This window comes from Moschus berezovskii, chromosome 1, assembly GCF_049115385.1.
Source record: "Moschus berezovskii isolate FMDL1 chromosome 1, NW_MosBer_1.0, whole genome shotgun sequence".
Classification (NCBI taxonomy): domain Eukaryota; kingdom Metazoa; phylum Chordata; class Mammalia; order Artiodactyla; family Moschidae; genus Moschus; species Moschus berezovskii.
The window spans coordinates 104,740,624-104,754,699 of record NC_142460.1 but is presented as its reverse complement, the minus strand read 5'-3'; positions in this window follow the sequence as shown (position 1 = coordinate 104,754,699).

The window sequence follows — 14,076 nt, the reverse complement described above, 5'->3', positions numbered from 1 at the left end:
TTCCTAATTCAGGGATCAAACTCAAGTCTCTTGAGTCTCCTGCATTGACAGGCAGATTCTTTACCACTAGTGCCACCTGGGAAGCCCCCCAGTCGTAATTATTTATATATATATCTCCTCCCTCCTGTACCTCCCTCCCACCTCCCATCCCACCTGGAACATGGCTTAATAACTACTGTGTCGGAACTGTCCACCGGACTGGACCTCATCAGCGACAAAACTAAGCCCCTCTTGCTGTCTGGCCAGTGCCATATGCTTGCCCTCCTCTAAGGACCAGCTAAGTCAGTTCCTCCGTCTCTCACCTCTCAGCACCTTCCTGCCGTAGTTGTGGACCACCTGCTGAAGTCCCAGCATGGCTTGTTCCCAAGCTGTCATAGAGAAAAGGCCCAAATACACCGAGGAAACACTGAGGCAAAGACATGGCTGGGATCCCAGCACAGATTCCCCGTCCTCCTGCAGTTATAGTGTTGGCTGAGCTGAGCCCTTTCCTCACAGTGTTTGGATTGGATGTTGGACTAGGTGAGTCAGGCCTCTTGGCATCCTCCTCTGAGTCGAAAGTCATATTGAGATGGGGTTGTTGGCAAATCAGTAGAATAATCGGTCCTCTGCACAACCCAAGTCCTCCCATCCCTCTCTCTGAAACTAGGTCCCACTGTGTCTTGTGAGGGTGTAGCCTGGACTGAGTCACAGGAGCTGACCTACATCAGCCCTGTAGTAGCCCAGAGCCTCTTGTGGTGACCTGGGTCCTGGGTCCCAAACGAAGGAGGCCCTTCCCTCTGGGCCTTCAGCGTCTTTCTGTGGTCACTGAGCACACCCCTCCCAGGCAACCCTGGACAGACCTGGTTGGAATCCCAGCTCCATCACTGACTGGCTGGGTGACCTTGGCCTCACCTCTGTGCTGGGATGCCTGCCATGGCTTTGCCTCAGTGTTTCCTCAGTCCATTTGGGCCTCTTTCCTCCAGGACTTCTGTGAGCTTGGGAACAAGTCCTCGGAGATGAGTTTTCCTCATCCTTAAAAATGAAAAAAATGTTATCTGTTCCGATGAATGTAAAAAGAGTCAATGCGTATAAATGTAACAGGACCTTAAAACTAGATTTTCCACCAGGCATTAACATGTATTATAGATGTGAAAATCCAAAGTGCGATGCCAAGTCACTTTCTGGAGATTTTCTAAGGAAATGCCAACATCTGTTCCAAGACTTTTGAAACCTCTTGCCCCCTTTGAGACTCTGAAAAAGTAGAAATAGAGGAGGCAGAAGGATATTGTGAGGAGGATTTCTCTGGAGAAATCTGTGCTGTGAGTCCTATCTTGGGGCTGGGGTGAGTGCCTGCTCCCTCACCTCAGACCTAGTGGGGGTGAGTGTCTGGGGGTGGAGAGGGCTACTCCAAGTGCTTAACATATGAACCCTGGATCTGGGGCCTGGGGGCCTGGCCCTCACCCACTTAGGGAGTCTGGAAGATAAGAGAAGGGCTCACTAGCTGCTCTTGTTGGGCGGCTGCCATCATCCTGGGACCACCTCCCTCTCCCAGAGTTTTTTTGGGCTACAAGAAGCATTGGAGTTTCTGCTGGTCAGATGTGGACCTCACAGCAGAGAGCCTCTGGGGGCTCCATGTCTTGGATCCTGTGTGCAGGGACCCTGCTAGCTAAAGGTTAGTCCTGAAGAACCCCCAGATGACCAGCTGAAATGAGATTGGACTTGAGATACAACCACAGGCTAGGGAGCATTTGGGAAGAAAGGGGCTGAGTGGGAAGCCTGTGGAGAGGGTATTAAAGCACTCCATGAGAAAGAGGCAGAATTCAACATCTGCCTGGCAAGGAAGCTTGAAGTTAACTGCCAGCTGTTGCTGCCCCTTCACCGCCTGCTCCTGTGGAGTAGCAGAGTTGTAGCCATGGCAACTGGCTGGGGAGACCCAGTGGAAAACCATAGAAGAAGCCAAGTTCTCTCCAATGTCCTCACTGCGGGGTCCAGCTGGGCAGACCAGGCCGGGGGAAGAGAGAGGATTTAAGGTAAAAAGAAGTCCTGAGTTTTGATAAAAGTCTTGTATTTGCAAGTACTGAATCCAGACTGTGTTTGCAACCCCAAGAGACTGCAGACCCTATTCTAAAAATGAGCAGAAAATCTCGGGCCTGCTAAGGATGTCATCCAGGCCTGGAAGCTTTCCTCCTGGAATACTGTAGGTGCAGGTAAACTGCACACTGGCTGCTTAGGGTTCTGAACAGAGCGCTTAGCAGCTGCGACACATACAGCAATTATTCGTTCTTCCCCACCCACCTGATCATCTCTGACTACAGTCCGTGCTTGCTCTGACACATGTTCCTCCAGCTCATATGTTATACCTGAAGCATGTTGTCTGTCTGAATGCCAAGGCCAAGGTTTCTGGGCAAAAGCCTTTTTTTTTTTTTGCCCCTGATTATCTTGAGTCTAATCTCCCTAGAAGACAGACGAGCTCTGTGACAGGCACGATCTTCCTGCAGGGAGAGGGGATCATGCAGTGTGTTTCCCATTTCTCAGATGGAGCAAGCACTACCCAAATCAGGCAGGGAGATGGAGACTACCCCCTCCCCACCATTTAGCTGTCTTAAAGCCCCTGTCCGTGGTCTTAAGCTTCCTGTCCCACTGGCTGCTCCTCTGTAAAAAAAAAAAAAAAAATGATAATAATAGGGGAAATCTCACAGAGTTAAGACTATGAAATGAAATCATGTATGAGGTTGAATTCTAGGAAACTGCCAGCATTCAATGGTCTTTTCACTCTCAGAAATGGCAATTTAAGATGGTTCAGCCTAATGTATAAACAATGCTTTGTGAACTCTAAATTGTTAGTTATTGTGTTAAAAAACCAAAATAACAGTAACAACAAAATCCTTCCACCCATGCTCCCTAATGAGCCTCCAGAATTCTGTTTGCAGGAATGTCCCGAGGCACGGCGGGTTTGTAAAGTGGCTACACAGGACAGCCCGAGACCAGAGAATGTGTGAGACCTCAGTTCTGTGCTTGTTTCTCCCAGGACCTAGACAGCTCCCCCTCTCTCTTCTGGTTCCACTGCAAACACTTGGACAAATAACAGTTCTCCCCCACCACAAATGCCTGAAGTTCCACTGCTTTGGGTCTAGATGGGCGTTTATTATATTCACTCTGTTTGACACTCAGTGTTCTTTCAATTCTGAGGACTCAAATTTTTTAGGTTCAAGAAATACTCATTGAAGTTAAGTCAGACTGAGAAGGAAAAAGATCATATGACCTCCCTCATATACAAAATCTGAAAATAAATGATACAAATGAACATATTTATGACATAGAAACAGACTTACAGACTTAGAGAATTAACTTATGATTGCCAGTGGGAAAGAATGGGGTAAAGAGATAATTAGGGAATTTGGGATTGACATGTTCATGTATATTTAAAATCAATAACCAACAAGGTCCTACTGTAGGTCTTTCTGTTTAATATTATGTGGCAGCCTGGATGTGAAGGGAGTTTGGGAGAGAATGGATACATGTATTTGTATGGCTAAGCCCTTTTGCTGTCCACCTGAAACTATCATAACATTGTTAATCAGCTATCAGTTCAGTTCAGTTCAGTCGCTCAGTCGTGTCCGACTCTTTGCGACCCCATACTCCAATATAAAATAAAACAGAAAAGTAAAATAAAATACTGCCTTAAAAACCCTTTTAGTTTTGGAACTATTAGAAAAGAAATACTCATTCTTTAAAAAGATATATCTCCCACCAGAGGATAAATTTGACTATGTAAAAATTTAAAACATTTAAATGATAAAACACTATAAATGCAACTGAAAAAAGGATCCAGGAGGTGGAGGGGCTGAGTGAAATGGGTGAAGGGGGTCAAAAGTATAAACTTCCAGTCATTAGCTAAATAATTCCTGGGGATATAATGTATAGCTGGTGACCATACTTAATAATACTGTATTGTATATTTGAAAGTTGTTGTAGATCTTTTTTTTTCTTTTTTTCTTTTCTTAAACTTTTTGTTAGAAAACTGAAATTTACAATGTGTTTATATCACTCACTGAGTACATGGCATTTAAAAACAACATCATTACAGAAAAGATAACAAAAACCTACGGGATATGGAAAACATCAACTGAGGCCTTAAATGTAGTAGACTTTACATAAAAAGGAAAATCAATGAGTCTACAAGTATACAGTCAGTTTAAGAAGTTAGCAAGATAAACAGAATAATCATAAAGAAAAGAAAGCACCTAATACATATCAGGTATTAAGGCAATAAAAATAAAGATAAAATTGAGAGGCTCAACAGAGTCAAAGCTGCCTTAGAAAGCTTCTCTAAAAAGAGAAACATCAGGTAACAATAATCAACAAGAAAAGTCTTGCAAATAAACACTATTCAAAATGGGAATTATTCATAGAGGCATTAAGAATATAAATAATAGAAACAACTTTATGCCTATACATTCGAAGATTAGTTGTCTCATATACAGGGTTATCGTTACTGCCTTTCTAAATTCCATATATATGTCTTGCTAAGATAGTAGATCTTAAAAGTACCCAACAAAAAAAAAATTATATAGTTAATGTGTGTGGATGAACATTAACTAGACTTTTTGTGGTGATCATTTTGCAATATATTGAATCATTATGCTATACACCTGAAACAAATATAATGTTATATGTCAATTATATATCAATTTTAAAAATGGCAAAGAGACAATTCACAGGAAGGGAATCCCAAATGGCCAGTAGACTATGAAAGGGTAGTCAAACTGACTAGAAATCAAGGTCAAACAAATAAAAATTATAATGAGGTATAATTTCTTATCCATCAGTCTGGCAAAATTAAAAAGTATGAAAATATTCAGTCTTGGTGAAGTCGAGGAAAAGTGAGGACAGCTATATACTACTTGCTGGAGTATAAATTGAAGAGCAGTTTTCCAGACTATAGTAAAATTGGAAATGTGGATATCCTCTCACTCTGCAACTCTACTTTTAGATATATACTTGGAAAATCTTCACTCAAGTGCCTAAAGCACATATTTTTATATTGTTTTATTGTTCATGATGGTAAAACAATTTGAACTATTGCATAAATCCATCTATAGATAAAGTACTATATAAAAATGTGGTATAGTCAGTAATACAATGAGACATTCTATAGCAGTCCAGAGAAATTAACTGGTTTACTCCCCATAAATGCAGAGAAAGCTAAAATTTACACTCTTGTTTGAAAACCCCAAGTTATAACAACCTATGTGCAGTATATTATTACTTAAGTAAACTTTAAAGCTTCTTCCAGCCCAGCGTTCCTCATGATGTACTCTGCATATAAGTTAAATAAGCAAGGTGACAATATACAGCCTTGACGTACTCCTTTTCCTATTTGGAACCAGTCTGTTGTTCCATGTCCAGTTCTAACTGTTGCTTCCTGACCTGCATACAGGTTTCTCAAGAGGCAGGTCAGGTGGTCTGGGATTCCCATCTCTTTCAGAATTTTCCACAGTTTATTGTGATCCACACAGTCAAAGGCTTTGGCATAGTCAAAGAAGCAGAAATATATGTTTTTCTGGAACTCTCTTGCTTTCTCCATGATCCAACGGATGTTGGCAATTTGATCTCTGGTGCCTCTGCCTTTTCTAAAACCAGCTTGAACATCTGGAAGTTCACAGTTAACATATTGTTGAAGCCTGGCTTGGAGAATTTTGAGCATGACTTTACTAGTGTGTGAGATGAGTACAATTGTGCGGTAGTTTGAGCATTCTTTGGCATTACCTTTCTTTGGGATTGGAATGAAGACTGACCTTTTCCAGTCCTGTGGCCACTGCTGAGTTTTCCAAATTTGCTGGCATATTGAGAGCAGGAATACGTCAAGGTTGTATATTGTCACCCTGCTTATTTAACTTTTATGCAGAGTACATCATGAGGAACGCTGGGCTGGAAGAAGCACAAGCTGGAATCAAGATTGCTGGGAGAAATATCAATAACCTCAGATATGCAGATGACACCACCCTTATGGCAGAAAGTGAAGAGGAACTAAAAAGCCTCTTGATGAAAGTGAAAGAGAAGAGTGAAAAGGTTGACTTGAAGCTCAACATTCAGAAAACAAAGATCATGGCATCTGGTCCCATCATTTCCTGGCAAATAGATGGGGAAACAGTAGAAACAGTGTCAGACTTTATTTTTTGGGGCTCCAAAATCACTGCAGATGCTGATTGCAGCCATGAAATTAAAAGACGCTTACTCCTTGGAAGGAAAGTTATGACCAACATAGATAGCATATTAAAGAGCAGAGACATTACTTTGCCAACCAAGGTCCGTCTAGTCAAGGCTATGGTTTTTCCCGTGGTCATGTATGGATGTGAGAGTTGGACTGTGAAGAAAGCTGATCGCCGAAGAATTGATGCTTTTGAACTGTGGTGCTGGAGAAGACTCTTGAGAGTCCCTTGGACTGCAAGGAGATCCAACCAGTCCATTCTAAAGGAGATCAATCCTGGGTGTTCATTGGAAGGACTGATGCTAAAGCTGAAACTGCAATACTTTGGCCACCTCATGCGACGAGTTGACTCACTGGAAAAGACTCTGATGCTGGGAGGGATTGAGGGTGGGAGGAGAAGGGGATGACAGAGAATGAGATGGCTGGATGGCATTACCGACTCAATGGAGATGAGTTTGAGTGAACTCCGGGAGTTGGTGATGGACAGGGAGGCCTGGCGTGCTGTGATTCATGGGGTCACAAAGAGTCGGATACGACTGAGCGACTGAACTGACTGAACTGAACTGAAACTTTAAAGCTACATGCAACGGCATTGTATTTGTTCAATTGTTTAGTCGCTAAGTTGTGTTTGACTCTTTGTGACCCCATGAACTGTAGCTCGCCAGGCTCCTCTGTTCATGGGATTTCCCAGGCAAGAATACTGGAGTGGGTTGCCATTTCCTACTCCAGGGGATCCTCCTGAACCAGAGATTGAACCCTCATCTCCTGCTTGCAGGCAGGTTCTTTATCGCTGAGCCACTGGGGAAGCCCTTTTATTGTATAGGACACATGTGTATTATATAACAAATGGGCTTCCCCATACATATATGTGTGTGTATATATATAAAATGGACTTAGAAAGATCTGTAAATTCATTATAGTGGTATTGCCTCAGAAAAACCATCAGTTTTATCTGTAGTTTTATTTCTCTAAAAATATTACTTGAAGCACATCCAGTAAAACATTATGAATTATTAGTGCTGATTAGTGGGAACACAACATTACATTATTTTCTATTCTAATTTTTAGTTTGAACATTTCTTTAAAAGTTCCCTCTCTATTCTATTTTTTTCTGAAACACCTGTTAAAAGGAGATTGGAACTTTAGAATTTATTTTCCACATCTCTTAAATGAATTCATACTTTCCTCTTCTTGTGCTGCATTCCAGAAGAATCCCTCAGCTGAATTTTCCAACTCAGTAATTCTTACAAACTGTCATTACTTTGTTATCAGCTCATCAGCTTAAGTTTTTAATTTCCTTTATGGTATTTTTTATTTTCGAGCGTTCTCATTGGTTCTTTTTCGGCACAGCCTGCTTCTTGTTTCTTGGATGCCAGACCTTCACTTAGCGGTCTGAGCATTTGGATTATGTTTAGGTCTTGCTGAGGATAAACGTTGCTTCTGATCGCTCCTTTTGCTGTCTGCTCCACTCTTTCATGGCGTTAGCCTCACTCAAGAGTGTGCTGACTGTGGACTCTGCCCATCACTGAGATGAGTGGTGCTCTCTAGTACCTGCTTCTGCTACCTACTCAGGAAAATGGTGGGATGGGGTGAGTGGGGAAGGGGAGGGTGGGCAGGCGGCAACGGGGGGTGGCCGTGGCTGGTCTTGTGGCATGGATACTCCAGTTTCTGGTGTGCACCGGACCCTGCCTTATTTCTCTGACTCCAGCCCACATCTGCCGTGTTGCCAGGAGGGAGCCATCCTGGTCGCCTCTGACTGGCTGGTGCATGAGTGAGTGGGGCAGGGGTTGGTTTATGGAGACCAGACCCTGCCCCTCGTGGCGGTTCTCTGTTTGAGTGGCCTTGGGCCCCTCCAGCTCCCAGGCGTGCCTTCCTCTGGGCCTGGTGCTGTCCTGTCCACAGTTTGGATTGTGTTATTGTGTTTTCTTCAACCCAATACCCATCAACGTTTCACCATCATTTCATCTTTAGAAGTTCTTTATGGTTTCTAATCCATCAAGGGACCCCTTCATAATTTTGAGTTGCTGACTTAAAAAATACCTTTTTTTTTCACTTGTTAATGATCTTTCTTATTTATAGGCTACCATCTGCGAATCTCAAGCTTGGAGAAAGAGCTTAGGGCTAGCCACGTAGATTTGGAAGTCATTTGAATAAAATAAAACTTGAAGCATGGAAGGGTAAGAGATACTCAGAGAGAGCCTGTGCATGGAGAGAGGAAAAGCAAACCAAGGGTGGAATTTAGGAAATTACCTGTGCTTAAAAGGTTGGGATAAAATGAGGAACCAGTGGGCAGGAGTGGTGGGGGAGGCAGCAGGAGACTTATGGAAAAGCAGAAGAGAGAGGAAGGGTACATATGACAGAGACATTAGAAAAGGTTGTGAGGGCAACAATGAGGTTGCTGGGAGCCCTCAAGAGTTTCCTTACCTGAGGGCTGGGTTCAAACCCAAACAGTGAAGAGATAAGGGCTGGGTGATGAGAAGAAAGCGGAGGCAGGCGGTGTCCTCCTATGACCGTGGTGTGGAAGTGGAGGGGGCCTTGAAGGCAAAATGCCAGCCAGGATGGGGTTCTGGGAGACCCTGGGTAAATCCCCTCCATTTATTTAAGGCCTCCTGACACCCACATGTAAGGATTTTTTCCTTGGTATAGGAAGCAGATGGAATTAACAGCTTTGATTATTGTTTCTGTTTGTAATATATACAGCAAGAGGTATTTTAGAAACACTTTTAATTCCCCGTTATAAATCCATCTTTATTAAGAAGCTTTCTTTGTTTTCTTTTTAACCTTCTTTTCATGAATTCTTTTCCATTTTTCATTTCCATTTTATGACATTTTTTCCATGTCATTGATGCAAGGCATATACCATTAGGTATCATATTTTTTACACTGGGGAAAATAATAAAAGGTGCAGTCACAGCTTCTGCCCTTGAAACAGGTCATGGAGATGCTCCTCAGAAAAGCCTCCTCTCTGTTTACTCTGACACCAGGAGAGCCACCCCAGCTCTCAGATCCATAACCGCCTAGACCAGCAAAGAATCTGGATCTTTGGCAAAGGGCCAAATCAGTGGGGTAAATATCTGCAAGTTGCTTGGCACCAGAGAGGAAATATGATGTAGGTTAATGCTGTGAATGGACTCTGATTAGTTGAGCCCTGACACTTTCATCATGAGGTGGGAAAGACAGGGCTGGGTCCAAGGACAGCCTCCTCATGTATAGGCATTGGGCAGAAGACAAAGCCACCTCCTTGTTTTGCACGTAATGAAGCCATGATGCATGGAGGAATGGCATCTAAAACAGAAACTTTTTAGCATCTGAGCAAGAAATGCTGACCATGAAAACCATGAAAATGAAAATATTAGTCACTCTGTCATGTCTGACTCTTTGTGACCCCATGGACTGTAGCCTGTCAGGCTCCTCTGTCCATGGAATTCTCCAGGCAAGAATACTGGAGTGGGTAGCCATTTCCTTCTCCAGGGACTCTTCCAGACCCAGAGATCAAACCCAGGTTTCTGGCATCGCAGGCAGATTCTTTACCATCTGAGCCACCATGGAGCATGTGCAATAAAAATGCGTAGTTTGCTGCTGACCCTGTGTGACCTTCCACATGTGGTGCTCGTCTAGTGAGGGTAAATTTAAGAAAAAACAGTACTTAGAGTGCAAGTCCAGTGGCTTCAGGAGACCAATGCATGGGGCCAAAAGCTGATGCAAGCTGGTGTAACCCAGGCCACAACTCAACCCTCTCCTCGATGAATATTCCACCCCTGATCAAAAAGACCCCCACCTATTTAAAGGGCTAAAAGTAAGATAAAATGGGGAGCAAAAATCTCACTCTCAAGGATGCCAGCACTCTTCTCTGAATGTGTCCTCTGCCTTTGCCTCAATAAACTGTTTCTTTGCAGCACAAGAGTGAACCCTCTAATAAAAGAGTTGCTAAAGGGAAGGTGGAGGGCCAACCCTCCTCTCTCCTCACAGCCACCGGCCTTCTTTTAGTGGGTGTGCACAGCTCTCCTCTTCCCGCTGCTCTCTGAAGGTGGAGAAGTCCCAGCATCCTGGGCACATCCAGTCTGCTCTCTCCGTGCCCACGATCACCTCCCTAAAATACCACAGGATGCCATTTTTTCGGCCTCCAAATCTCTGGTGTTCCCCCCTAACCCTCTCTCCATGCTCTGATCCTTTTTTTCCACTCTCAATCACTCCACACTTTTCTGTGGCGCCTCTGAGAAGAGCTGGGCACTGTGTTGGGTGTTGACAAGTGTAAAAATGAGCTGATAGCTTGCGGCCTGGCAGTGGGGTCTGGGGTCTCCTTGGAGCACATGGTCCAATAGTTCCAGCATCAAGACTTGTTCCAGAGCCACACAGCACCTAAGGAGGGAGAGTGTACTGGATACAGATGATCCAAAAAAATGTTTTCAGGAGAAGAATTGCGGAGGGCATCCTGGACAGGGGGACCGGCACATGTGACAACCCAAAAACACGTTGGTGGTACGTTTGGTAAAGGCGAGTGGTTTTGTTGTCTAGATGCTGGAGGAGGGGGTGACATGGAGGGAAAGGGGGCCTGTGAAGAGCTTTGTACCAGCACTCGGTGTAGAGGCAGCGGGCAGGTGGAGTGGTTGTAGGGTGACCACCCCTACATTCCATGGAGCTGGCTCTGGGACCTGTGTGGGGTGTATTCTGAAGGGAACACTGTGGTGGAGGCAGGAGGATCATTTAGGAGACTTGTGCTGGCCAGACAGGTGGTGCTGAGGGACTAGGCTCTGTCAGCAGTGGGGAGCTAGAGAGATAGTTCCCACTCCAGAAGGTGAAGGGTGGTGAGGGGCAAGGGTGTGGCTGGCATTTCTGTACAGAATTCCTGGTCAGGTGATGGGGATTGGAAATGTGAGCTAGGGAGCAGAGAAGGGGAGGTCGCTGGAGTCTCATCCTCCATCCTACTCCCAGGGCCCAAAATCCCACCAACATACTTTCCAGCCACCTTGTCTGGTCAGGCCTTCACTAATGGTGTTCTTTCTGCCTGACGTGCCATCACTGCTCACCTGTCTTCACCCAGTAAATATTAATCATGGCTCATAATATAAACATAATTAGAATCACTTTCAAGCCCTCACCTTGAGTCCAGATAGGATGCTGACCTCTCTGTCTTTAACCTGTAAACACTCACCACAAACCTATGAGATAGGCATCATTACTGAAGTAAGATGAAGAAGTTGAAGCCAAGAAGTGCTTAGGTTGCTGATAATCACAGTAAGTGGCAGAGCCAAAATTCAATTTTATGCTCTTAAAAACTATTCTAGAGGGACTCCAAGGCCCAGCTCCTGTAACACCTTACACATGGAACTAGCCTGTACCCAGCCTCTTCCCCACCAAGTGGGATTCCCCTCTTTGGGACTCCCTGTTGCCTCTTTGGGGCTCCCAAGCTCTGTGCTGATGACTCTGGGCTCTGACACTAGGCAATTGTGAAATTGGGGGATGCTAGGACCTATTCCTACCAGTCCCAGGAAACTGGGGCTCAGAAAGGGCAAGTAATTTTCTTACTGACACACAGTTAGAAAGTAGAAAGACTTTATAGGAGAATGAGCAGAGACTGCCTGAAGTACTGGACTGTAGTGAAATAGGCAGGACATGAGCACAGATCCTGAGAAGGTCCCAACACCTTTGATCAGTCATTTCCACCCATCACAGATAACCGAACCCTTCCCAGGGTTCAGTGATCATGCTCACAGATTTTTGAAGAGCATCATTGCTTATGAAACCTTCTAGTGACCTGATTGGGTAGAGTGTGGGGGTGAGTGTGAAGAGTCATAGGTACAGAATGATGTTTTCCTGAGAAAAAACAGCAGGAAGGAAGAAGCCCAGACCCAGAGGGGTGTGGTCAGGGTGGAGACACTGCCGGAGAGGGAGGGAACCACAGCAGCTGATAACATCCATCTTTCTTCTTTAGAGGAGGATCAGAATCTTTGGGGCTTGCTAAGACAATGGTGGCTGGATGGCATCACCGACTCGATGGACATGAGTTTGAGTGAACTCCGGGAGTTGGTGATGGACAGGGAGGCCTGGCGTGCTGTGGTTCATGGGGTCGCTAAGAGTCGGACATGACTGAGCGACTGAACTGAACTGAAGACAATGGTGGGCTTCCCTGGTGGCTCAGAGGTTAAAGCTTCTGCCTCCAATGCGGGAGACCCAGGTTCGATCCCTGGGTCGGGAAGATCCCCTGGAGAAGGAAACGGTAACCCACTCTAGTATTCTTGCCTGGAGAATCCCATGGACGGAGAAGCCTGGGAGGCTACAGTCCACGGGGTCACATAGAGTCGGACACGACTGAGCGACGAAACAGAAGACAATGGTATCTCTTTTGTAGGAGCTTTAAAGAGAAGCCTGGGCTGCCCAGTCTCTGGAGTGGAGGGGCTTACAGCTCTGGTTCTGGGCACAGACCATTGCTGCTTCTCTCTGGTGCCTGCCTGATCACCCTGGAGGTGTTAGCCTCTCTCACACCTCTACCTTTGACACAAATACTGCGGCTCAGCTCCCTTTGAGTCTGACAAAAGGTGGCCCGTCTTTCTGAGACTTGACTTCTGGGCATTTAGGACATATTACAGGTGTTCATTGGAAGGACTGATGCTAAAGCTGAAACTCCAATACTTTGGCCACCTCATGCGACAAGTTGACTCACTGGAAAAGACTCTGATGCTGGGAAAGGTTGGGGGCGGGAGGAGAAGGGGACGACAGAGAATGAGATGGCTGGATGGCATCACCGACTCTGTGGACATGAGTTTGAGTGGACTCTGGGAGTTGGTGATGGACAGGGAGGCCTGGCGTGCTGTGATTCATGGGGTCGCAGAGAGTCGGACACGACTGAGCGACTGAACTGACTGCCTGACTGACTTGGGTCCAACTATCTCAGTAGTAACATGTTTCCTGGGGAGTCCAGGGTCATCCAGACAGGGCGGCATCTGGGTTTTTCTGAAGGCCTTTTCCTGCAAAAGGGGAAATGGTAGCCTCTGGTACTTTCTCTCTCAAAACCCTGACCATCATGGGGTTTATGAGAGAGAGAATTAGAAGAAGAGAAGCAGGATTCCCTAGTGTGAATACTATGTGGGTTGACAATTGACACAGAAAGAAATGTGACAGAGAGGGATGATTCTGATTGTATGATTGTGGGAGATTTGTCTTGTCTCTACTTTTCCATATGCTCTAGATTTTCTAAAATGAACAAATATTACTTTTTTAAGGAAAAAATGATTTAAAAAATGTTTATCTGAAAACTTGCAACCAATAATAAGAATGTTAACGTATATTTAAAAGATTGGAAGGAAAACGCTCTCAAAATTCTCTTTGCTTCTTTCTGGGTTGAATGTCATCTGATCCTCTAAATATGAAGTTCGTACCACGCCCACCCTCAGTCTCCCTGCTCTTTTTGCCCTGTTTATTCTTCATGCTATTTATTATGACCTGATGTATTTTATGCTTGTTGAATTATCTCTTTTCTGCTTTCCCCACTAGCATGGAAACAACACTGGAGCAAGCGCTGTTCCTCTCTGCTGCCCAAAGCTGCTGCTGCTGCTGCTAAGTCACTTCAGTCATGTCCGACTCTGTGTGACCCCATAGATGGAAGCCCACCAGGCTCCCCCGTCCCTGGGATTCTCCAGGCAAGAACACTGGAGTGGGTTGCCATTTCCTTCTCCAATGTGTGAAAGTGAAAAGTGAAAGTGAAGTTGCTCAGTCGTGTCCAACCCTTAGCGACTCCGTGGACTGCAGCCTACCAGACTCTCTCCATCCATGGGATTTTCTAGGCAAGAGTAAAGACCTGGCATTAAAAACGTCTGAGCCCAGTATGTGTTTGTTGACTGAATAAATGGTCAGCCTTGTGAACCATTTTAATTTTCTTTCTCGTACAT